The following is a 12,740-nucleotide window of genomic DNA, read 5'->3' as shown; positions in this document are numbered from 1 at the left end:
ATGGACCAATGTTTCTCTCCCCAAGAAAAATAAAAGCAGTTGGCAAGTTGTTCCTTGTTTTTACTGGTGTGCTGAGTGAACCCAAGATCCGGCTGTGATAAGTGGATGCAGACGGATGTGATTAAAACAGGTAAGTTCATGACAAGGCTTGAAGTTTACTGTTCGTGGTCAGGGAATCCAGTGATTTATTCCAGGCTCATAGCCCTGGCTTTCCAGGCACTCGATGGAGATCTAACATGAAGCCTGTCCACTTTTAAATACTCATCTCCATGCTGCTAATTAGTGGCTACATCTGAAGAAAGAAATGACAATACCAATTAACAACACTACAGTAGCTCACATTTATAGACCATCTTTTATCTCAAATTTAGCATTCTGTGGCCCATACTATGTTCTCCTTGTTCCTCTGAGGAGCCCTAGAGAGAGGGGTTTGTGGAGCTGTAGCCCCAGAGCAGTAGTGCAGACATAGCACAATGCCGAAGGGACATACGGAGGCATGCACCAAACAGTGCTATTGGTACTTGTAACAGTGTAGTGTGTACTTCCCCCAGGTCTGTGCTAGGGCACTAGCAGGAATGCAAGGAGCTTGGCCAGGCTCTGGTCACACCTTATGCTAGCTGGCCATGTTCTCATGCAGCACTGCAGAGGTCCCAGATTGTGCCACTTGTGATGTACGGAATTACAGTCCTTCTTCAAAGAAGGCATTTATTAAACAAAACAACTACAGCTACAAACTAACAAAACAGACTTCCACACAGCTTGAATTCCAGCTTTGGCCCCCGTGTTTACCAGATATCACACCCTGTCCAGAACTCTACAGCACGCAGAGACATCTAGTGGCTGAATAACATATTGTAAGTAAACACATCATTCATTACAGATTCCGATTGACTTCTGTGGACTTTAGATCAGGCTTTCAGAGTGCTAGTGGCAGTATTCTGCCTGGTGTATTGGGGATTGCTTACGAGTGCTGGACTGCATTTGCTGGCCAGTTATTGTGAGATTGCTCCCAAGCGCTGGGATGAACTTGCTGGTTTGTTATTGTAGGGTTGCTGGTAGTGATTTTTTAAAATAGAAAAATGTACATTGTAAATCTTGTTTCAGGTCCTTTGTCATGTTGTACTGGTTCACACGCCACCTAATTTATTTCCGTCAGAACTTGAATGCAATTAAGTAGGAAAATAATGTAAAAAGCACAGAGCAATTGTAAGAGTATCTCTACTGCGGAATGATTTGGGCAGCCACAGACAGACGGTGCACCATATCCTTTTCCTGGTGCAAACCCCTTGACCCCAAGCGCTTGTGTCAAAGCATAACTGAGAGGAATACTGGATCCATTATCTTAAAGTTTAAAAACCTGAGCATTTCTAATCTCAGTGCAAATGAGAAAAGGTACATGTGGCTAGAACACGTTTCTTCTCAGGCATACAAATACGCCGCAGCCTGTCCTCCAGAGCAGCTCTCGTAGGAGAGCAAGCTGGGGGGAAGGCCAAGGGGCATGCTGGAGTGTGGCAGGTCTGCTAGAGAAAAGGAGATGCTGCAGCACGGCTCTTTGAGAAGCGGACGAGGTCGCAAGGGGCCATAGCGTGGGTAGCCCTTGCCCAGTCCCCTGCTCTGCTCAGCTTCTCAGGATGTGTTGTAAAAATTGTTCTCCTTTTCAGGGCTTGGGATGAGAGACACCAAGGGACGTTCCATTACCCCTGAGAGGGGTTCCTTTTTCTAGCCAGTGTGTTAAAGGCCCAACCAGGCAACTGACTTAACTCTCAGCCTTTGCTGGCATGCTCCTGTTTGTGAAAGGGCCTCCAGGTCCTGTGAACACTGAAAATGCCATTTCCTTTCAAGACAGTGTTGGCAAATAACAGAGCATATGGCTACTAATGGAAAATATGTGGTATGCACCATCAGAGGTATAACTTTTTAGCAAAGTAAGCACAGTCTAGTGGTTAAAACAGGGATCTAGGAGTCAGGACTTCTGCTGCTGACTTATCTGTGAGTAAATCCCTTAACTGCTGTGTGCCTCAGTTTCCCCAAATTGCAAATGAGATAGTGGTATTTACATGACTCACTGGGGCATCATGGGGCCCAATTACTGTTTGTCCAATTTTGAGATCTCTGGGTGAGAGGTGCCCTAGAAGCACAGTGTATTTTTAAAACCTCAGTTCTCTCTTTGTCAATTCTAGTCAACTCTAAGGAGAAGCTGCTGTTGCAGTGACAGCAGGGGATGAGCTGGTTTGGACAAGTCCGAGAATGCAGATTTTGATGGAAGATTTCAATGAAACATGAAGACAATGAGAATGTGGGGATAGGGGCACAGACAAGGGAGCCAGTACCCTCCACTCCTAAGGAAACAAATAGGACAAGCTGAACATTGCACTAAACCGTCAAGAAACTCATTCTGTTTTTCAGCAACAAAACAAACAATTCCAAGAAAGTACAGCAGAATACGCTTGTTTGAGTAGATGCCACGGATCCTGCTCTCCCCTGGAAGGTAAAACCTTGCTGGGATGCAGCTGCCTGAAGCTGCTACAGCGAGAATAATCTGCGCCTCCCAATTCCCCACAGACCCTGGAATATCTAGGGCCAGCGTCTCAGTGGGTGCCGACGATCGTCGCTCTAATGAAGTCAGTGGATTTACATGAGCTCAGAATCTGCCCCCTACCTTCCAATTCCATTTGCGCATTGAAAACCTGGCTGGTTTTGCTTTTAACTTTAAATGCCGGGTTTGGATTTTCAGACGTACCGGGCTCCCATTTCCCCAACAAGGTAAGAGCCAGATTTTCAGAAGTACATTCGCAGCCAGGTCCTGAATATTCACAACACCAGGAGAAGGCAGACTCATATTGCAAGCAAGTGATCATCAGGCCCTTACCACGCGGAGCTCTTTTGAAAAATCGGGCCTCTAATTTTGGTGCCTGAATGGGAGCTGAGCTCTTTTGAGAGTCTAGAATGAAATCCTGGCCTCACTGAAATCAATTTCAATTTCAAAACTCCCATTGACTTTAACAGGGCCTCAAATGCTGATAGCCTTGGGGATGGAGGCCTCTGGTTGGGTCAAAGACCATGTCCAGCACGGGCAGCAGCAGTAAAACCAGCCTCACACTGCCTCGCCAATGAGCCATCACCCTCTTCCTGAGAGACCATGCACACTAATTCTCCATGAAAGTGCCTTTTTACTGAGATAGCCAACAAGGGCTTCTGTTGTGATGGAGGTCTTGCCATCCGTATCAAGGGAAAGGAACCAGGTTGACAGGTTACTGGTCCTACATTACTGTCTGTCTTAGTGCATTTTGTGAGGTGATTTCAAAAGCACTGGTAGGGCTAGGTGCTCAGCTAACGAGTGCTGACATGTCCCTCTGCTTGTTCATTCACACATGGGGGGGAGAAGTTTCAAAGAAACGTGCTTCCTGATTTTATAGTATCAACTGACAATTGGGGCCACAAACTGGTGTGGTCCAGTTAAGGCAGAGCAGAAATGAGATTTTGTCAATGACAACTTTAATGAAAGCTTAATGCCTTAATTAAAGCGAGGAGGGCTTAGTTAAGGTTTGAGCAAAAATTTAATACTTTAATGGGACTAAATACTTTAATTCATTGTTGGACTGCAAAAAACTAGCGCTCTTTTGCTGTGTCTGACACAGAGAGAGTGCGAGAGCCAATTATAAAAGAATCTGAAAGTATCAGGTTCTAAAAGCAAACCATACCATGTGCAAGAGGGAATGTGAGCATGTCACCTGCCCAAAGCTCCAAGACAGACCACTGGTGTTAGTGTAGCTTGAGATCTTCAGATTAAAAAGAAAAACTTCCCTTCTACAATAATCTCTTTCTAAAAAATGTCCTCTGTGTTACTAACACCACCTCGTTTATTACAACGGAAATAACGTTACAAATAATTTCCCCAGTATTTAGGGCCAGGTTTTCAAAGGAGCTCTGGACCCAGCACCTCCCATTTTCATCAGGCAGGATGTTTTCTTAGTTTTTTTGCATTGCACTCAGCTAGCGACTACAGAAACAGGCTAGTCAATTTCCCTTTCTGCTTCTATCGCAGTAGCATGATCATGTAAAATTTGGGTCACAAATATATGAGAGAAACACATTCCCATCCGCAATTTTGCTAAATAAACAAATAACCCCAAATTCACTGGTCTTTCAGGGAATTAGTATCCTAGTTTGTTAAAAAGGCAAACAGTGTGGATTATATCAGCACTTAGTTGAATAAACTGATCCCAACTCTTTCAGGCAAGTGAAACTGTTAATCAATACAAGATCATTTAATTTACCATTTTACAATAAAGTATCATTGCTCTTTACATTTACATTATAAAGCACTTTCACCTGTAGGTGTCAAAGATCTCTACAAAGGTGGATAAGTATTATTTCAATTTTGCCATTGGGGAAACTGAGGCACAGTGAAGTTAAACAACATGCTAAAGGTCACACAGTGACCTTGCACAATTTTTGACCATCCTGCCCTAAAAGGCTGAGTCCAGCTGCTCTCCTGTGAAAGGGATTGGAACTTAAAAAGAGCCTTCGATTTAGAAAAGACTGTCATTCTCTTGGGTGTAACCTGATACAATATACAGCTTGGTGATTTGATTCGACTGTCATCTCTTCAAACAGAAATCAGCCCAACCTATGCGGAAAGGACGCATATGTCTCCTATAATGAGACTGTATGTCATTTTTAATGTGTGTGTGGACTGTATTATATGAAAAGACTTACTCCTTCCTACCCCGTACCTATTAGTTTATCTCTATATAGATTCCTACAAGCCTAATATGTAAAATACATTACAGTTATATAGGGCCAGAGGCTCATGTATTTTCAAGGAGATGATAACACAAGCTCAGAGGAATGCATGCAAGGGTGTTATAAAGCTCGACACTGTGTTCCTCCGAACCTGGGGCTGCTGTTGGCAAAGGCAACCTCTTTGCATTAATTAGAGCAACTTCAGCAATGCTCTAACCCAGAGTAATTGCTAATAGCTCCAAGAGGCTGAATCCACAGTCGGGGATTAGGAGGGCATAGAGGAGGACCAGCCACATCCTCTTTCTTCAGAGGATCTCCGACACTGGGGTGATCCTGGTGCGGCTGGATGCACTGTTTTCATGGCCAGAATACGCTGGTAGCATGGTGCAAAGACTCCATGTTTGTATACTACACAGAATTTTGATCTGTGGGGGGAGCTTTTACGTGATTCAGAAAGTCAAGGTTCCTTTTAGCTGACCCCACTCCTCAATGCATCACATAGCTGTGCCAGGGAAAACCCTCCCCACCTATTCGCCTGTCACACCTACATGGCTCTTGTAGCTGATTGCAGGCCCCAGCAGTGGTAGCCTGTGGGGGTGGGGGGTTGTATCAGACACTAGCGGTAATTATTCTACTTTGATTCTTGCTTGTCTCTGGCCCATAAAATCAAGGCCACACTTTGGGTGAGGGGAGGGGGAAATGGGAGGGAGAATGCTCCCATCTTCAGGGATGGGAGCTGGGCCCAGACTGCCTTAACTGGTTCCACAGAGCTGTTGCTTTCTGAAGCAAGCATGCCAGAACAATGTCATCTCAATACCGCAGGCTAATCTGGGGGAAACTGAGCATGACGGACTTCATGCATGACAGACAGGAAGCCAAGCATGGGAGGTCAGCATTGGTGTCGGCTGTAGCTTTCCAGCAGCCGGCTTAGAGAAAGAAGGCAGGCAGGCTGCGTGAGCTACCCCAGAAAACCCAATCATCTTTGCCATCCACCTCCACAGAACCTTTGCATCTGCTTTGTGAACGCAGAGGGGACCTGATCCCTAACCCTGCTGGCCTGACAGCCCTTGGCTGGAGTTCTAGGATCCCATCTCCTGACCGAGGTGAACGGCCGCTGTTTTTTCAAACTTGCTGTCATTAACAAATGAGGCACGAGGCTTGATTAATTCCACAGGTTTCTTCCATTAGGAGCCACTATATCATTGCTGCACGAGAGCCTTCCTCCCCTCAGAGCTGACCTTCCTCCCACTGCGTGGCCATTTCCCTTGGCTGTGGAAGTTATTACAGACTGGTTATTTGAAAGACCTGGAAACCAGGGCAGCCGCTACTTCCTTTCATCTCCGGCTCTGCTGCTCCTCACTCCTTGGCAGTTTGGAAAGATGGTGGAAGTAATTAATGGTTGGGGAAGGGTGGAGGAGGCGCTCCTGAGAGGAGAGTCAAAAATTCCTCTTGACAATGACCACATGTCTGAGGCTTGGCTACCAGTTCACCTGACAGCAATAAGGGCTAATAGCCATTAGTCACCACCGCAGACACACTGCATGCATTTTTGTGATTTCTTTTTCTTTCCTTCTCCCTGTGTCAGCCATCCTGGCGCTTTCAGACAGCTTCTTTTGTCATGTTGCCGGGAGGAGAGAGGGGAGCTCATAGCTCAGAGAGCTTGGCCAGCGTCCTTAGTAGAAGAGGATAAAAATGATCTTCAAGGGGGAAAAATATACTTGTGATACAAACCCCACCCCCTCACATTAACCAGGGACTTATATAGCTAGGGACCAAGCAAGAGAACAGCAACAGTGACTGCTAGGGGGAGCTGGCAGACTCGTATCAACTGAGCCCACGTGACACTGCCCAGCTAATCAAAAAGGAGGAGCCAGATGATGATTATACAGGGAAAAGATTCCACTGGAACAAAAGATGGGCCCGAACTGGAATGTTCCGCTCCAGCTGTGTCCAAGTGTGAGGCTATTTGGATCCAGGGTTTCAGTTCAGGCCCATCTGGAATCGACACATGTGCCATGGCTTGGGGAAAAAAATGTCACTAATTCATATCCTACAATATCCTACAATCCTACTATTCCTACAATATTTAATAAGCGCATGGGAGCCAGGATGGTCAAGAGGGAAGTCCCAGGTAAGTATCATTGTCCCCAGGTTACAGCTGGGAAAATGTAGGCACAGACAGGTTATGACCAAAAGACCCACTAATTTGGGGTCCACTAACTTCTGGGTGCACAACTAGACACTGCTCAGGCCTGTTTGGCATTATTAAGTGCTGAGCACCCATGTTTCCCATTGACCTGTAACAGTAAGACTCTGGCTATTGCAAGCTGAGGAATCCAAAAACGGAGGCTCCAAAAATAAGGAGGAATTTCTGACCCAAAGTTTCTAGCCCAAGCAGGTCATTGCTAGAGCCAGGCCAGCAATCCAAGTCTCCTGATTCCTGCCCCATTGTCCTATCCTTTGGAGACAGGCCGAAGCAACAAAATGGGCGTGTTGCTCAGGACGCTGTCCCCCCATTCCCCCCCCCCACACACACACTCATACACCTCTAGATCTGGGCTTTCCGTTCAGGCCCATCTGGAATTAACAGTAAATTAGCTGCTTTCTAAGGTTAAAGCTGCCAACAGAAAATGGTTATGTACCGAAACAAACCGCTATAAAGAACCAGGATCTCTTTCGCATGAGACCCTTGTCCTGAGCAGGAGAGCTGTGCCGAGAGGGGCGATTCTGTTTCATGGAGAACTTTGATATTTCAAAATTTGGCTCCATTCCCATTTGGAATAAAACCCACAAATTTAGAAATTCTGTGAGAAATGGAGCCCTGGTTCTGGGGCAAATGGCCCCAGAGCGAAGGCTTCCTGCTCCCCATCAGCCTAACCAGAAGGCAACCGTCAAAGTCTTCTCCAGGCTGCCCTGTGTCTGTCTGAGGTACTTAGACAACCCCCATTAGCACAATGTCTGAGCATCTCACAATCATTAATGCACTTCTCCTCCCAAACTCCCTGTGAGGTGGGCACTGCTATTATCCCTATTTTACAGATGCGGTTCTGAGGCACACAGAGACCAAGTAACTGCCCAAGGTCACAAAGGAAATCTGTGGTAGAGCAGAGACTTGAACCCATGGCTCTCTCAACTAGCAGCTTGATCACTGTACCATCCATCCCTCTGTAGATGGCTGTTTAAAACAGAAGTCTATCAGTTCCGTTTCAGAGAAGACCGTGTAAGACTTTGTAAGATTGCCAGGCCTTCCTGTCCGATCCGTGATGGCCCCTGTGTGCTTTAGAAGACATAAGGCAGAGATCTCCATGCTAAAGCCATGCTTTATCTTCTCACAGGAGCAGTGCCATCTTGCATCTCCCAGCCACAGTACGTGATTTGGCTAGAAAGAAAAGGTTTGCTTTATTTCTAGAGGCATTTTCCGATGTGTCTGACTTAGACATCAGTTACTGTAAGTAATTGTTGTGTTACTGACAGAAGAGCCAATCCTTCCCTGGGCTGAGTGGCCATCCTGTTTTTAAAGGGAACTGCACTCTCTGAGGGAAGCAGCGACAGGCTTGATTGGCATTCAGTTGCCATGCAGAAGTTAAACCAGATGAGCTGTGTCAGCCAGTGGAAGGCAAATGCATGGTAGCAACTCTGAAAGCCTATCTTCCCCTAAATTTGTCACTGACTGCATTGTTATCTGCAAGGGGGCAGAATGTAATCAGAAACACATTTCTGAGTGAAGGACTGACCTTTGCAGAATCACCAGGAATGTCTGAAGTCATACAGCTGTGCAAGTGCCCTGCTCGCTCAGCCAGGCGGAGCTGCGCCCAGTGCTCTGAACGTGCACATGGTGCTGAGCAGCATTTCTGTGCCCTGTATTTGGAAATAAAGTTTCTGGGATCAGTGGGAGCTGCTGGGTCCTGAGCTGTTTGAAAGTCTGGCCGCTTCATAGATTCAGAGAGTTTCATAAGGCCAAAAGGGAGCATTAGATCAACTAGTCTGACCTCCTGTATAGCACAGACCATTACATTTTGCCTAGTTACCCCTGTATCAAGCCCAATAACTTGTGTTTGGCTAAAGCAGATCTTCCAGAAAGGCATCCTGTCTGGATATAAAGACATCAAGAGATGGAAAATCCACAGCTTCCCTTGGTAGTTTGCTCCAGTGATTAATCACCCTCACTGTTAAAAATGTTTGCCCAGTTTCTAATTTGAATTTGTCTGGCTTCAGCAGCCAGCTATTGGTTCTTGTTATGCCTTTCTCTGCTAGATTAAAGAACTCCTTAGTACCTGGTATTTTCTCCCCAGAAAGGTTCTTATCCACTGTAATCAAGTCACCTCTCAATCTGCTTTCTGATAAGCTAAAACAGATTGAGAGCTTTAAGTCTCTATTTTTGCAGCCCTCAAATCATTTTTGTGGCTCTTTTCTGCACCCTCTCCAATTTTTCAATTTCTTTTTAAAGTCTTGACACCAGAACTGGACACAATATTCCAGAATTGGTCTCACCAATGCTATATGCAGAGGTAAAAATCACCTCCCTACTCTTATTCACTGCTCTCCTGTTTAAACAGCCAAGGATTGCTTTAGCCCTTTTTGTCACAGCATCGCACTGGGAAGTCACGTTCAGTTGCTGGTCCACTGTGACCACTAAATCCTTTTCAGAGTCGCTGATTTTCAGGATACAGTCCTCCACTATTTAGGGATGGCCTCCATGCCTTGTTCCTAAATGTATAACACTGCATTTAATTGTAAGTGTCCAAGTGGGAGTTGAACTCCTTGGGAGATCTGGACCCAATGGTGGATGATGAGCACTACTGGAAGTCTGTCCCACAGCCCATAGACATCACATGCTGATGGACAAGCAGGCAAGACAGGCTATAATGCCAGTACCAATGGAGCAATATTGACTTGCAATATGGAGGAAAGTGTTCAGGTATGGGGAAGAACATTAGCAAGTGAGAAGTCTTTGAAAAAAAAGACCATCAGGATGGCTAGCCAACAGCCTACTGATGTTGTAGGTTCTTCCAAGATATTGTATGAATATTCACGAGGCAAGATTCTCAAAAGCGCTCAGTACCCAGCGTGTACCCAACTCTTTGAAGATCTGATCCTGGAGGGTACGAAGAATGCTTTGTAAGCATTGAATGCTCAGTGGTAGAGATGGGTGAAATTTTTCTGGAGAAACTTTTTTTGGCAAAAAAAATGCAGATTTGGTGACGCTGCAACATTTTGTGAATTGGAGTCGGTTTCACCGAATTGTTTCAGTCAAAAACAAAACCAAAAAAACCCAGAAATGTCTGAAAAACATCGAAATGTTTCATTTTGACATTTTTGAAATGAAACCTTTTGATTTTTTTGGTTTGAAACAACTTTTTGTTTAAAAAATATTCAAGGAAATTTTGAAACAAATAGTTTAAAATTGGTCAAAATCTAAACAAAACATTTTGTTTGGACCTAAAATGATTTTTTTCTGACTTTTTTGATTCATTGAAAATTTCTAAAAATGTTGTTTTTGGTTTGACCTGAAATGAAATCACCCCCCACCTTCCATGCCAGTTTTTCGGAGCTGCCGGAGAACTGAAAAGTCTGTTATTCACACAGCTCTTCTTGGCACATTGCATGACCACTGGTCAGTCAGAGTAAAAGTCACCACTGGTGTGATAAGCATGGGAAGGACTGGGCATTGAGAGGGCAGCTGAGTCTAGAAACCATTTAGTGGGACTCTTCCTTCCTGCTGGACTAATGGAATTAAAAAAAAACCCTCCATGCAACACATCCCTGATGCAGTCACAGCTACCTAACTATGGGAAGAAAGCTTCCTGCAGCTTCTTTAGACAAACCACCTCCAGAAATTAAGTCTCGTCTGCATGATTCAGATTTTGCCAGCATAACCATGTCAGTAATAAAATTACTGGCCAAGCTGACATTGCTATTCCTGTATCACTTTAAGTGCAGATCACCCTTTCTATGCTCTTCCGACCCAATGATTCTGTTGGCTACATACCAAAGTTAGGTGATAAAACCTTTGCACCAAATAAACAAGCAAACAAAAAGCCACAGAAGTCATTTTAATCACTGTCTTTTGTTTTCTTATTTTAATTTTCTTCTTTTAAAACCCAATACGATCAATCAGAACTGAGGAAATTCCTGAAATTGATGAAAAAAGAAAAAAAGAAAAAAAAAGAACTGATAGATTGCAAACAAAATGATCATTTTTAAGCAAAGCCAGTTTCTATTCCTAATACCCAGCTACAGTGCGAGAGAATAGGTGAGCCTAATGCTTGGCTGATCTTCTGGCTCTTCAGATAAGAATACATCTCCCAGATCTCTTGTGTACATAAATCTTATAGCTGCCAGTGCATCTCATGCACAGGATCAGAATCATTTCAAGGCTAGACGCAGGAGCCAGAATGCCTTAATGGGAAAGCTACATCTCCAAAAGGTGTTGTGGCAATTTGCAGACAAGTGTCTGCTTGGACAGCTGGGATTTTACTCCAGTGAGGCACAAACTGAATATATATAAGAGCAAGAGCTTTAAGGGCCAGAGTTTCAAAAGACTTCAGCCCCCTTTTAGGCATCTAAATAAGGGCCAAATTGCCAAAGTCCTCAGAACCAGTCACACCCGTTGAAATACTTACATGGTCGTGTTGAGCCTTTTTTGAAAACTTTAGCCACTTGTGCCTAAATGTAGTGCTCTTGGGTCTCGCAATTTTTTCATGAGCATATGATATTTGCTCTTTTTCTTAAAGCCCCACCCTGGAATGAAGAGATTGCATGAGAATCTCAGCTTTCATTCAAAAAAAAAAAAAGTACATTTCTAGCACTCTTGGTTGCTGGGAAAAGTTTGAAAACGTGAAGTGAGTGTATCCTACAGACACAGAAACCAGAAGGCAAATAAAAAGAGTTCCAAATGTATTACTGTTTGAAGCCAATCAGTATTTTTTGGCCCAAATCATGAATTTTGAACACTCGGGGTGTGCAATACTGTAGAAGGAAGCTGAGCAATTTTGAAAATTTGGCTTTGTTTAAGAGCATAAACCAAATTGTGTAGTAAACTCACAGCATTTGTAGGACTGGCACTTCAGTCAAAGTGCTCTTTCAAACATAAAAAGTAATATAGTGCTGCAATAAACTGAATTCTTTTCATTCCTTCACATTCATTTCATTTGGCGCAAGACCAAATCTTCTATGTTCCCCACCCACCCATCAAAGTTATTCTGCTAAATAACTTGTCCTCTTGCAGTTTTGGTGAAAAATAAAATATGCGCAAAAGAGACAGAATTATGCCTGCAAGGGTCTCATAAAATTCCCTGCAAACGATAAATCAAAACAAAATAATAATTACCACCAGCCAAAGGAGCACATCTACCCTTCAGATTTTTCTCCTACTTCTTCCTAGCTTATCAAGTCTACACTAGGGTGGAAATTCCGGATTCTCCTAAAGATATTGATATGCTGGTAATCTCAAACTCTGAAACTCTTTGGGAAGCCCAAACCCATCGTGTCTGCTTGGGGCTTCAGCACAGTGCTTCCAGATCTCGCTTGGAGTTAGAAGTGGTGCAATTCTAGAAGCAAGATGCTCTTTTTTTTTTTAATGGATATATGTATATTGCAAGCTCTTTGGGCCATATTCTAGTTTCATTGCATAAATAATAAGCACTTACAAAGCATTTTTCTTCTTAGGATCTCAAAGCAGTTGACAAAGCTGTGTGAAGCCCCTATAATCCCCAAAGGTGGAGAAACTGTGGCATAGACAGGGTAAAAGTTTTGCCCAAGGTCACAGCCAATGAATTGTGGCAGAACCAGAGAAAGACTCCAAGCCTGCACATATCTGCTAACCATTAGGCCACGACACCTGTCAATAGCTCTTTGATGGATAAATAAATGTATCAAAGTGTCATTTGGATTTGGGGCTAGTTTGTCTAGGGGTTCAAGAGAAAAATGGAAAGGGGGAATATGGAAAAACATATGGGAGGATTCAAGTTATATGAAATGCTAAAGTCAAGGTT

At 44.0% G+C, this 12,740-nt stretch overlaps 1 long non-coding RNA gene across 1 annotated transcript in view; it reads right to left on the bottom strand.

Moving 5' to 3' along the window:
• Positions 1 to 375: 375 nt before the first annotated feature.
• Positions 376 to 12,740, bottom strand: part of LOC122456776 — a 134,120-nt gene continuing 121,755 nt past the window's right edge. The window contains exons 11-13 of the long non-coding RNA XR_006275832.1: positions 11,352 to 11,487; positions 8,481 to 8,604; positions 376 to 8,125 (exon numbers count right to left, since the gene is read on the bottom strand). This is a non-coding gene — a long non-coding RNA (uncharacterized LOC122456776). The remainder of the gene's footprint in view (positions 8,126 to 8,480; positions 8,605 to 11,351; positions 11,488 to 12,740) is intronic.

Source organism: Dermochelys coriacea, chromosome 15 (assembly GCF_009764565.3).
Source record: "Dermochelys coriacea isolate rDerCor1 chromosome 15, rDerCor1.pri.v4, whole genome shotgun sequence".
Taxonomy (NCBI): Eukaryota; Metazoa; Chordata; order Testudines; family Dermochelyidae; genus Dermochelys; species Dermochelys coriacea.
This window is presented reverse-complemented; position numbering and strand designations above follow the sequence as displayed.